General features: G+C 44.8%; 1 protein-coding gene and 1 long non-coding RNA gene across 6 annotated transcripts in view; both read left to right on the top strand.

The window, feature by feature from the left end:
- spdl1 (spindle apparatus coiled-coil protein 1) overlaps positions 1-12,500 on the top strand; it is a 339,338-nt gene that overhangs the window by 35,477 nt on the left and 291,361 nt on the right. The gene's annotated exons all lie outside the window — the stretch shown is intronic.
- LOC144026112 (uncharacterized) lies at positions 5,352-12,465 on the top strand. The gene is made up of 6 exons (XR_013285048.1): positions 5,352-5,735; positions 10,572-10,681; positions 11,385-11,628; positions 11,729-11,912; positions 12,013-12,196; positions 12,297-12,465. It is a non-coding gene; the product is annotated as an uncharacterized LOC144026112 (long non-coding RNA).

Raw genomic sequence — 12,500 nt, forward strand, 5'->3', positions numbered from 1 at the left:
CATCGTCATTGTCATAATTTATAGACCTCCAAAACAAAAAGGCAGATTCATGGAGGAATTTGAAGAAATGCTGTCAGTAATTTGTACCGACTATGATTATCTGGTCTTAACTGGAGACTTTAACATTCATGTTGACAACAACTTGGATAAAAATACCAAAGAATTTTGTAATATACTTGATACTTTTGGTCTCTCACAACATGTAAAAGGTCCAACACACAATCAAGGTCACATTCTTGATCTCGTCATCTCTAAAGGTGTTGACATTTTATCTGTTGAGGTGAAAGATCTAGCTATTTCAGATCATTCCTGTGTGTTTTTTGAATTACAAACAATCCCAGAAGTTCAAACAACTACTGTCTCGATTAAAAAAAGGTACATAAATGAGAATACAAGCAACATGTTTATGGAATTAATGGCTGCATCACCAACTGTAAATGCAGAGACCGTTGATGAACTTCTGGATGAATTCACCTCAAAAATCTCAAATGTTTTGGATGCTGTTGCTCCTATTAAAACTAAGACCATTTCATCCCAAACTAAAACACCTTGGAGGTGTACTACCAACATAATGACTTTGAAATCTAAATGCAGAAAAGCAGAGCGAAAGTGGAGAAAAACTAAACTCCAAGTTCATTTTGACCTGTACAGACAATGTCTTTTAACCAAGAGTTAGTAATAGCTAGACAACAACACTTTTCTGAAATTATTAGTAGGAACCTCAACAATACACGCACTCTATTTGGCGTGGTTGACAAACTTACAAATCCCCCAAATCAAACAGCGCCAGAACTCCTCTCAACAGATAAATGCAATGAATTTGCCTGCTACTTTAGTGAAAAAGTACAAGCCATCAGGTCAAACATTGTTACAAACCAGCAAAATAACAAAACGATGCTGCACTTAAAATCACCTAGGAATAATTTAATTACCATGACAGAATTTGACTCAGTGGATCAAAATACTGTAGTAGACTTGGTTCAGCAATTGAAACCTTCCACGAGCTGTCTTGACACAATTCCATCTGGCTTTTTCAAAACCATTGTGAAATCTGTTCAGATCGATTTACAACAAATAATTAATTGCTCACTTCAATCAGGTGAACTTCCTAAATGTCTGAAAGTAGCCGCCGTCAAGCCCATTCTAAAAAAAGAGAACACTGGATGTCTCCCTGCTAGCAAATTATAGACCAATCGCAAACCTTCCCTTCGTAACTAAAATAGTTGAAAAAGTGGTTTTTAATCAACTCAGCAATTTTTTGAGCTTAAACGGACTTTTGGATAAATTCCAGTCAGGTTTCCGACCTCATCACAGTACAGAAACAGCTCTGATTAAAGTACTGAATGATATAAGATTGAGCACTGATGCAGGGAAGGTATCAGTGCTCGTCTTGTTGGACCTCAGTGCAGCATTTGACACGATTGATCATAATATACTGTTAGACAGGCTGGAAACTTGGGTGGGATTAAATGGAACAGTCCTTAAATGGTTCAGGTCCTATTTGGAGGAAAGGAGTTACTTTGTGACCATTGGAAATTTTGAATCTGATCGAAAGGCCATGATATGTGGGGTCCCTCAAGGGTCAGTCCTTGGACCCCTGTTGTTCAGTCTGTATATGTTACCTTTGGGTCAAATGCTTCAGAACACCGATGTTGACTATCATAGTTATGCAGATGACACACAACTGTATTTATCTATGTCCCCAAATGACAGCAGTTCTATTAACGCATTGTGTCATTCTCTAGAGCAAGTTAACAACTGGATGAACCAAAATTTCCTTCAGCTGAACGAAAACAAAACGGAGCTCATTGTTTTCGGCAATAAAGAAAAGAGGATTGCTGTTAAAAAACAGCTTGAGTCACTGTCTTTAGAAACTAAAGACCAAGTTCGAAATCTTGGGGTATTAATAGACTCAGATCTGACCTTCAGTAATCATATTAAATTTATCACTAAAACAGCCTTTTACCAGCTGAAAAACATATCCAGACTGAAGGACTGCATGCTTCAAGCAGACCAAGAGAAGCTTATCCATGCTTTTATCTCCAGCAGACTAGATTACTGTAACGGTCTTCTGACTGGACTCTCTCAAAAGAACATGAGACAATTGCAGCTCATTCAGAACGCTGCAGCTCGAGTTCTGACCAAAACAAAAAGATCAGAACATATTACTCCAGTACTTAAGGATTTACACTGGCTCCCTGTCAGCTGTAGAATCGATTTTAAAGTTCTGCTACTCGTCTATAAATCACTAAATGGTTTGGGTCCTGAATATATCCAAGAAATGCTGATTGAGTACAAGCCCAGCAGGGCTCTGAGATCTACAGACTTGGGCCAACTAGTGGAACCCAGAGTTCGAAGCAAACATGGTGAAGCTGCATTTAGCTATTATGCTGCACACAGATGGAATAGGCTGCCAACAGAAGTGAAGTCAGCCCCGAGTGTAAATGCTTTCAAATCCAGGTTAAAAACTTTGCTTTTTTCTTATACCTTTGATTAGGGACTTTTAAACAGCTTTAATTAAGTGTTTTTTTAATTATTATTTTTATTTTTATTTTTATTTTTATTTTATTTTTTATTTTTTTTTTTATTTTTTTTTTATTTTTTTTTTATTTTTATTTTTTTTATCATTATCATTTTAAACTTCCTTATGTTAAATTTTTTAAAGTTTGTTGAATAATGTTTTAAGATTGTTAGTTTGTAACCTATTTTCATTTATTTTTCTTCCTCTGAATGTTAACTACTGTTTCTTGATGCTTATGTGTTGTCTTTCCTCGTGTAAAGCACATTGAGTTGCCTTGTGTATGAAATGTGCTATACAAATAAACTTGCCTTGCCTTGCCTATATATGTATATGTATATGTATATGTATATATATATGTATATATATATGTATATATATATATGTATATGTATATATATATATGTATATATATATATGTATATGTATATATATATATGTATATATATATATGTATATATATATATGTATATGTATATATATATATGTATATATATGTATATGTATATATATGTATATGTATATATATGTATATGTATATATATGTATATGTATATTTATATGTATATATTTGTATATGTGTATATATATATATATGTATATGTATATATATGTGTATATATATGTGTATATATGTATATATATATATGTATATGTATGTATATATATGTATATGTATATATATATATGTATATGTATATATATGTATATGTATATATATGTATATATGTATATGTATATATATATGTATATGTATATATATGTATATGTGTATATATGTATATGTGTATATATATGTATATGTATATATATATGTATATCCATCCTACCCGTAAAGGGACCGAACAGCCCGTATCAAGGGGTCCGGCATCCCGTACTCCCAAAGCACCCCACACAGAACTCCCCGAGGGACACGGTCGAACGCCTTCTCCAAATCCACAAAACACATGTGGACTGGTTGAGCGAACTCCCACGCACCTTCGAGGATCCTGCGGAGGGTGTATAGAGCTGGTCCACTGTTCCACGGCCAGGACGAAAACCACACTGCTCCTCCTGAATCCGAGATTGGACCTCCCGACGGACCCTCCTCTCCAGCACCCCTGAATAGACCTTACCAGGGAGGCTGAGGAGTGTGATCCCTCTGTAGTTGGAACACACCATCCGGTCCCCCTTCTTAAAAAGGGGGACCACCACCCCGGTCTGCCAATCCAGAGGCACTGTCCCCGATGTCCACGCGATATTGTAGAGGCGTGTCAACCACGACAGCCCCACAACATCCAGAGTCTTTAGGAACTCCGGGCGGATCTCATCCACCCCCGGGGCCCTGCCACCGAGGAGCTTTCCAACCACCTCAGTGACTTCGACCCCAGAGATAGGAGAGCCCACCCCAGAGTCCCCAGACTCTGCTTCCTCAAAGGAAGACGTGTTGGTGGAATTGAGGAGGTCTTCGAAGTATTCCCCCCACAGCTTCACGACGTCCCGAGTCGAGGTCAGCAGCACCCCATCGCCACTATACACAGTGTTAATGGTACACTGCTTTCCTCTCCTGAGACGCCGGATGGTGGACCAGAATTTCTTCGAAGCCGTCCGGAAGTCGTTTTCCATGGCCTCACCGAACTCCTCCCATGTCCGAGTTTTTGCTTCAGCAACCGCCGAAGCCGCGTTCCGCTTGGCCATCCGTACCTGTCAGCTGCCTCCGGAGTCCGACAGGCCAAAAAGGCCCGATAGGACAACTTCTTCAGCTTGACGGCATCCCTTTCCGCTGGTGTCCACCAGCGGGTTCGAGGATTGCCGCCTCGACAGGCACCGACCACCTTACGGCCACAGCTCCGATCGGCCGCCTCAACAATGGAGGCGCGGAACATGGTGTCAACTTCCGCTTACCCGCAGTACTTAAATCGGGAAATATGTCCTGATCGACTCTCCAATTAAAGGGTTAGAAATTCCCCTTTTTCCTCACCAGCTCTAAGGCGTCAGCGTGAGGAGACGGGAATTAGATAAGCCGATATATCAAAGTGGATTCACCTAGGTTTGTTCACTGTCTTCTTATCATGAGGCCAATCCGTTTTCATCCACCTATCAATCCTGAGTGAGTAACCACACACACAGAGCCCAGGAATGATAATCTGAACATCTCACTTAAATTGGCAGCTCCACTTTTCTAAGTTGTTTGCATTTGTTATTGAACTAGTAATTTAATAATCCTTGTTAGGATCATACGGACTTGTTACATATCAAGCTAGAGTATTTGACTTTATTAATACAGATGGAGACACTCATTAGATGTTATTCGAGTGCACTTACCTTTTTCCAAACGTCCATTGCCGTCGTGTCCTCCTCAAAGAAGGGAAAAAATAATATTGATGCGGACTTATAAAATGTCCAAAAAGAATAAAATAAAATCAAAGACAAATAATAAGGTCTTATAAAACGACCTTGGACTTATAAAACGTCCAAAAATAAAAATAAAATCAAAGACAAATAATAAGGTCTTATAAAACGACCTTGGACTTATAAAATGTCCAACAAAAAAATAAAATAAAAATTAAAAAGAAACAAATAAAATAATTAATTCACAACTGGTTTTTCAATTATTTTATTTGGTCTTATAAAATGACCTCGGACTTATAAAAATGTCCAAAAAAAATAAAATCAAATCAAAACTAAATAAAATAAAGACTGCCAAAACAATAAAATGATTGACTCAAAAATTGTCTTTTAACATTTTTATTGTCAATAATAAAATAACCAATATAAGTCATAAAAATCACATTTAATGATAAAACCTTAAATCAATAAAAATAAAATAAAATAGAAAACAGGAGATCAAGAATAATATAACCTTTTACAAAAGCTTTCTAAGATTGATCATTTCTCGGAAAAGCTTAAGACCTGATTCACAATAAGATGTTTTTGGCTAAAAATAATTTAAAGATATGAGAGTGTATTAAATGGCCCCCACCCTAACTCGCGATTAGTCATTCACATCTTCCTATTATACATCATTATTGATAAAAGTTTTGTACTTTACCCAATCATTGAAGAAAATTCCATCCACGGCTTTAAGTCCTTCGTAAAAAAATCGTAAGTCCTCAAACAGCTATTAATCCATCTTCAGAAATACACTCCATCCAGACCACATCGCAGGGAAAAAGGGCGTCGATCCCAGCTGGTGACGACCTTTTATCACTTTGGGTCGTATCACTGATTTCTTCCGGTAAGTGTCCCTCCGCATCTCCTCATATCAATGCGCACTTGTTGAGACTCATTCTCAGTAATTTTCCACAGATGAGTCATGAGGATACGTCATGAATACTTTACAATTGAGTCATGGATACACAACGTTGAATGAAAATATGAGTCATACATACTTTACACATGAGTCATAAACACACAACGTTGAATGAAAATATGTCAAAGGTCATGGCTCTATTCGACAATGATAAACGTTAAAATAAATAACATCATAGATATATTACTTAAGCAAGCATGAATAACATGTATATACATGACATGTTGATCCCAAATTCTCTCAGGGAACTTAACAGGTTAATTTTAGTTCTTGTTTCACATCTTGTATATCATTGTTGAATCAAACAATACATACAGGTAATCTTTTCAATGCAGTTACAGCAATATTATCAGCGATAAAAGACAGTATCGCTTGTAAATAAAAGAAAAGAAAAGAAATGACAGCAATACTTCATAGTTGGGCTCAATGTGCTGTAAACATTGCTCCATAAATCAGGTTAACAATTGTCGAATATAGATTGTGTTGTGTGTATTATTACTTAATTCAGGATATCATTTATCTATTTATCTACACCTATGGCCTTATAAGGAATGTATGTCCGTTTGTTGAGTGGGTGGCTTAGTTGTACAGGTTTGGCGGCATCTGGTGGTTACTTTGAGGAACTACACCCAGAGGCCAAAGAATGATTCTCAGTCCTACATACACCAATTGGTCTCTAACTAAGAATTGAGTCTAGCCCATTAATTTGTTATCTCATTTTACATGATATGGCGTTTCCATCCATCCATCCATCCATCCATCTTCTTCCGCTTATCCGGGGTCGGGTCGCCGGGGCAGCAGCTTCAGGAGGGAAACCCAGACTTCCCTCTCCCCAGCCACTTCAACCAGCTCCTCCGGTGGGATCCCAAGGCGTTCCCAGGCCAGCCGAGAGACATAGTCTCTCCAGCGTGTCCTGGGTCGTCCCCGGGGCCTCCCACCGGTGGGACATGCCCGGAACACCTCCCCAGGGAGGCGTCCAGGAGGCATCCGAACCAGATGCCCGAGCCACCTCAGCTGGCTCCTCTCAACGCGGAGGAGCAGCGGCTCGACTCTGAGTCCCTCCAGGATGACCGAGCTTCTCACCCTATCTCTAAGGGAGAGCCCGGACACCCTGCGGAGGAAACTCATTTCGGCCGCTTGTATCCGGGATCTCGTTCTTTCGGTCACGACCCACAGCTCGTGACCATAGGTGAGGGTTGGAACGTAGATCGACCGGTAAATCGAGAGCTTTGCCTTTTGGCTCAGCTCTTTCTTCACCACGACGGACCGATACAGAGTCCGCATCACTGCAGACGCTGCACCGATCCGCCTGTCGATCTCCCGCTCCATCCTACCCTCACTCGTGAACAAGACCCCAAGATACTTGAACTCCTCCACTTGGGGCAGGATCTCATCCCCGACCTGAAGACGACACTCCACCCTTTTCCGACTGAGGACCATGGTCTCGGATTTGGAGGTGCTGATCCACATCCCAGCCGCTTCACACTCGGCTGCGAACCGCTCCAGTGAGAGCTGAAGGTCCCGGCCTGATGAAGCCAACAGCACCACATCATCTGCAAAGAGCAGAGATGCAATGCTGAGGCCACCAAACCGGAACCCCTCCACTCCTCGGCTGCGCCTAGAAATTCTGTCCATAAAAGTTATGAACAGAATCGGTGACAAAGGGCAACCTTGGCGGAGTCCAACCCTCACCGGAAACGAATCCGACTTACTGCCGGCAATGCGGACCAAACTCTGGCAACGGTCGTACAGGGACCGAACAGCCCGTAACAAGGGGCCCGGCACCCCGTACTCCCGAAGCACCCCCCACAGAACTCCCCGAGGGACACGGTCGAACGCCTTCTCCAGATCCACAAAACACATGTGGACTGGTTGAGCGAACTCCCACGCACCCTCGAGGATCCTGCGGAGGGTGTAGAGCTGGTCCACTGTTCCACGGCCAGGACGAAAACCACACTGCTCCTCCTGGATCCGAGATTCGACCTCCCGACGGACCCTCCTCTCCAGCACCCCTGAATAGACCTTACCAGGGAGGCTGAGGAGTGTGATCCCTCTGTAGTTGGAACACACCCTCCGGTCCCCCTTCTTAAAAAGGGGGACCACCACCCCGGTCTGCCAATCCAGAGGCACTGTCCCCGATGTCCACGCGATGTTGTAGAGGCGTGTCAACCACGACAGCCCCACAACATCCAGAGTCTTTAGGAACTCCGGGCGGATCTCATCCACCCCCGGGGCCCTGCCACCGAGGAGCTTTCCAACCACCTCAGTGACTTCGACCCCAGAGATAGGAGAGCCCACCACAGAGTCCCCAGACTCTGCTTCCTCAAAAGGAGACGTGTTGGTGGAATTGAGGAGGTCTTCGAAGTATTCCCCCCACCGCTTCACGACGTCCCGAGTCGAGGTCAGCAGCACCCCATCGCCACTTTACACAGTGTTAATGGTGCACTGCTTTCCTCTCCTGAGACGCCGGATGGTGGACCAGAATTTCCTCGAAGCCGTCCGGAAGTCGTTTTCCATGGCCTCACCGAACTCCTCCCATGTCCGAGTTTTTGCCTCAGCAACCGCCGAAGCCGCGTTCCGCTTGGCCATCCGGTACCTGTCAGCTGCCTCCGGAGTCCGACAGGCCAAAAAGGCCCGATAGGACTCCTTCTTCAGCTTGACGGCATCCCTTACCGCTGGTGTCCACCAGCGGGTTCGAAGATTGCCGCCGCGACAGGCACCGACCACCTTACGGCCACAGCTCCGATCGGCCGCCTCAACAATGGAGGCGCGGAACATGGTCCATTCGGACTCAATGTCCCCCACCTCCCCCGAGACAAGGGAGAAGCTCTGCCGGAGGTGGGCATTGAAACTCTTTCTGACAGGGGATTCCGCCAGACGTTCCCAGCAAACCCTCACAATACGTTTGGGTCTGCCAGGTCGGACCGGCATCTTCCCCCACCATCGGAGCCAACACACCACCAGGTGGTGATCAGTTGACAGCTCCGCCCCTCTCTTCACCCGAGTGTCCAAAACATGCGGCCGCAAATCCGATGACACGACTACAAAGTCGATCATCGAACTGCGGCCTAGGGTGTCCTGGTGCCAAGTGCACATATGGACACCCTTATGCTTGAACATGGTGTTCGTTATGGACAAACCGTGACGAGCACAGAAGTCCAATAACAGAACACCGCTCGGGTTCCGATCAGGGGGGCCGTTCCTCCCAATCACGCCCCTCCAGGTCTCACTGTCATTCCCCACGTGAGCGTTGAAGTCCCCCAGCAGGACGAGGGAGTCCCCAGAGGGAGCGCTCTCCAGCACACCCTCCACGGACTCCAAGAAGGGTGGGTACTCTGAGCTGCTGTTTGGTGCATATGCACAAACAACAGTCAGGACCCGTCCCCCCACCCGAAGGCGGAGGGAGGCTACCCTCTCGTCCACCGGGGTAAACCCCAACGTACAGGCGCCGAGCCGGGGGGCAATAAGTATGCCCACACCTGCTCTGCGCCTCACACCGTGGGCAACTCCAGAGTGGAAGAGAGTCCAACCCCTCTCAAGAGGACTGGTACCAGAGCCCAAGCCGTGTGTGGAGGCGAGTCCGACTATGTCTAGTCGGAACTTCTCGGCCTCGCACACCAGCTCGGGCTCCTTCCCTGCCAGAGAGGTGACATTCCATGTCCCAAGAGCCAGCTTCTGTAGCCGGGGGTCGGTCCGCCAAGGTCTCCTCCCTTGGCCGCCACCCAGCCCACACTGCACCCGACCCCTTTGGCCCCTCCCACCGGTGGTGAGCCCGTGGGAAGAGGGACCCACGTTGCCCCTTCGGGCTGTGCCCGGCCGGGCCCCATGGGTGCAGGCCCGGCCACCAGGCGCTCGCCAGCGAGCCCCGGCTCCAGAGGGGGGCCCCGGTGACCCGCGTCCGGGCGAGGGAAACGCGTCTCCAAAAATTTTTCTCATCATAGGGGTCTTCTGAGCCGTTCTTAGTCTGGCCCCTCACCTAGGACCTGTTTGCCATGGGTGACCCTGCCAGGGGCATAAAGCCCCAGACAACATAGCTCCTAGGATCATTGCGACACGCAAACCCCTCCACCACGTTAAGGTGCCGGCTCACGGAGGGGGATATGGCGTTTCATCTGACCCATTCAATCCACTCAATTCAACAATGGCCCATTCGCCTCCAGGCCTGGCTCCAGAGGGGGGCCCCGGTGACCCACGTCCGGGCGAGGGAAACGTGTCTCCAAAGTTTGTGTACATCATAAGGCGTCTTCTGAGCCGTGCTTAGTCTGGTCCCTCACCTAGGACCTGTTTGCCATGGGTGACCCTGCCAGGGGCATGAAGCCCCAGACAACATAGCTCCTAGGATCATTGGGACACGCAAACCCCTCCACCACGTTAAAGGTACACTCAGTATTATACAGTGGCATCTAGTGGTGAAACAATAAATCATTTGGAAAAAAAAACCAATTGTTTGTGTTAGTAGTATGTAAAAAGATATGTTGTATCGCATAAACGTACTTTTTTTAAATATAACGGTTAGTCTAGAAATCGCAAATTATCTTACATGTCCGAGCCGCGGCTTCTAGTGTCCGCCATGTTTCGCCGCCATCTTTCTGCTACGGGTGCCGTCAAACACAAATTTCAGTGCTCCATTTCTTAACGCGTTTTTGGAACGCACTTCCGGTTTGTATGGCGACCGCATTTCCACGAAGAAGAAGAGTTTCCGGTCCCCGAAGAGAGCATTATCAAGCATCACACTTACTTTGGGAATTTATTTTATTTCAGCGCGACAAAACAAGAGTTTATATTGTAGCCGCATTTGCCAGATGGAGAGAAATGAGGAACAGACTAGGTTTGGGACGTGCCGGTGCCTTCGACTGCTTTCTACTTGACCGGTAAGTAAGAGTACATTTGTGTTTACGTTTTGAGAGCGAGAGAAAAAGTATACACTGTACTAATTAATACGATGTTCGTACCTTTGTTTTACGATCACTGTAGCTGTTGATTAGCAACTCCGCACCACTCGAACGATTTCGTTATGTAGCTACTTGCTTTGAAAAAAAAAAAAGATTCCCGCTGGCACGTTATATTTAGAGTAAATGCGCAAGTTATTGTGTAATGTAATGTAACTGTGATTTCGGAGGTATATTTGCCCATAACTTCAATGGAGAATCTAAAGCATACTGTATTAGTGGAGGAGTTGAAAATTATTTTCGTTGTGGTTGGTGAAAATAGTGTTCTCGAAATTAATTTTCGGCAGGGAATAACTTTCTGGACTTAAATGCTGGCTGTACCATAAGCACTGCTAGAGTCTGAACTCTCTCACTCAAGTGTGTACTGGTCCATTGTGTAATTGGGTGCACAAGAATTTACAGGCTGCCACGTTTTCCACGGAAATTCGACAAGCAAGCAGCCTTTGCATATTCTATGCAGTATGCAGTCAAGTTACTTTTATCTAGCTAATACAATGTTTTGGGCCCAAAAACTAAAGATCTTACCTCTATTTTGGGGGCTTTGTTGGAAAGTTGGTGACATATAGTAGTATCATCAATTATTCTATTTTATTTTATAATTGTGTTTTTGTTTGTGTCACACTAGATCAACAGCCAAACTTGAGGGGTTCCAGAACCATATTCTGATGTATACAAGCATTCATGCACCGTTTAAATACATCACCGACCTGCAAGAAAAAAAAATATCAAGGGGAGAGTCAGCAGCCAAATTGGAATGCCCCGAATGAGGACACTTGAATGGAGGACCCCAGAAGGCTTCGGTGTTGTACCACCAGTATCTCCACCTACCATATCTGAGCTGCAACAAACTGAAGTCAGCCGACGTCTTGGTATGTCATTTACATATGGACGGCATTGCACACTACATGAACTTTTTGTGTGAAGCAATACGGAATGGTCACATGTACAAGCACCACTTGTTTTACACAGGACCTGCTGACCAGGTGTCTGAAGCCATGGAGTGACTCCTCCCTCACTTTCCTCAGCAGCCAAATTGGAATGTCCCAAATGAGGACACTTGAATGCAGGACCCCAGAAGGCTTCGGTGTTGTACCACCAGTATCTCCACCTACCATATCTGAGCTGCAACAAACTGAAGTCAGCCGACGTCTTGGTATGTCATTTACATATGGACGGCATTGCACACTACATGAACTTTTTGTGTGAAGCAATACGGAATGGTCACATGTACAAGCACCACTTGTTTTACACAGGACCTGCTGACCAGGTGTCTGAAGCCATGGAGTGACTCCTCCCTCACTTTCCTCAGCAGCCAAATTGGAATGCCCCGAATGAGGACACTTGAATGGAGGACCCCAGAAGGCTTCGGTGTTGTACCACCAGTATCTCTACCTACCATATCTGAGCTGCAACAAACTGAAGTCAGCCGACGTCTTGGTATGTCATTTACATATGGACGGCATTGCACACTACATTAACTTTTTGTGTGAAGCAATACGGAATGGTCACATGTACAAGCACCACTTGTTTTACACAGGACCTGCTGACCAGGTGTCTGAAGCCATGGAGTGACTCCTCCCTCACTTTCCTCAGCAAGCCTTTGAAGAATATGATATCATCGTTGGTGGGAACATGCCCTCACTCCATAACATGTACTTGTGCAGTCAAGGAGCATGTCAAACTTAATAAAACCAGCAAACATTGAAGTGACTTCATTTTTACTGCAGTCTGTTCACACAAT

Source organism: Festucalex cinctus, chromosome 9 (assembly GCF_051991245.1).
Source record: "Festucalex cinctus isolate MCC-2025b chromosome 9, RoL_Fcin_1.0, whole genome shotgun sequence".
In the NCBI taxonomy this organism is placed as follows: Eukaryota; Metazoa; Chordata; class Actinopteri; order Syngnathiformes; family Syngnathidae; genus Festucalex; species Festucalex cinctus.